Genomic DNA, 1,455 nt, shown 5'->3' on the forward strand with positions numbered 1-1,455 from the left:
AGGTGAAGTAGTGGAACCAGGGGTAGTAGGCCTCTTTCTGACGGGTCGCCCCGGCTTTGATGATGCTCAGAGCGGCTTCACTGGCGGGATAGGCGGTCATCGTGGTGAATCCTCTGCAGAGAGATTTGATAGAGAATACAGTTATGGGGGATTCAGCCAGTTACTACTATGATGCATTTAAAAAACTATATTGACTGTATGACAGTGAAATTAATGCGTTAATGCAAACTGACAAGTAAGTGCTTAATTGTCATGTAGTAAATATTCAAAAAAAGAAAAAGAAAACTATGGTCCAGACATGTTCCTTTACAGTCAGTCAGTTGTGTCAGTGTGTGTGAAGTTGCTTGAATGATGAATCATTATCCAGAAGAAGATGAGTGGCGTCTGGTGTCGATAGTTATGTTTAGCACATTGTTCTGTCCACTATAATAGATCACCAAGGTAACAAGATAAATGAGCCTGAGGACAAACTGCAAATGAATTCATAAACCGCTTCCTAAAAATATATTGAGTGATGCACAGAATAGAATGGATCATTGATTGCATTTGAACCGCACTAATGTCCTCGAAAGATCTGGACAGAAAACACTTTGTATCTTTCTTAACATTAGTTAATACAAATACAACTGTTCATTGTTAGTTCATGTTTGCTCAGGTCCATTAAATAATATTAACAGACTTTTGAGGTTAATAGTGTATTAGTAAATGCTAAAATGAACTAAGATTAATAAATGTATTTTTCATTGTCAGTTCATTTTAACCAATGCAGTTAATTAATGTTAACAAATGGAACCTTACTGTGAAGTATTACCAAAAAAAAATGCAAATTGCATGTTATAACCAAAGTGATAATGGCATTTTTTTCTTTGTTTGTAATGTGATCTTTTTTAAACAATTTAGCTAAAATATTTGTTTTTTTAACAAAAATATTCAACAAAACAAAACAGGTTTCACAAAAGACAAGTTACCGCTTCCTAAAAATATATTGAGTGATGCACAGAATAGAATGGATCATTGATTGCATTTGAACCGCACTAATGTCCTCGAAAGATCTGGACAGAAAACACTTTGTATCTTTCTTAACATTAGTTAATACAAATACAACTGTTCATTGTTAGTTCATGTTTGCTCAGGTCCATAAAATAATATTAACATAATTTTGAGGTTAATAGTGTATTAGTAAATGCTAAAATGAACTAAGATTAATAAATGTATTTTTCATTGTCAGTTCATTTTAACCAATGCAGTTAATTAATGTTAACAAATGGAACCTTACTGTGAAGTATTACAAAAAAAAAATGCAAATTGCATGTTATAACCAAAGTGATAATGGCATTTTTTTCTTTGTTTGTAATGTGATCTTTTTTAAACAATTTAGCTAAAATATTTGTTTTTTTAACAAAAATATTCAACAAAAAAAAACAGGTTTCACAAAAGACAAGTTCTTTATAATAA

Source organism: Sinocyclocheilus grahami, unplaced genomic scaffold (genome assembly GCF_001515645.1).
Source record: "Sinocyclocheilus grahami isolate Dianchi unplaced genomic scaffold, SAMN03320097.WGS_v1.1 scaffold216.1, whole genome shotgun sequence".
In the NCBI taxonomy this organism is placed as follows: Eukaryota; Metazoa; Chordata; class Actinopteri; order Cypriniformes; family Cyprinidae; genus Sinocyclocheilus; species Sinocyclocheilus grahami.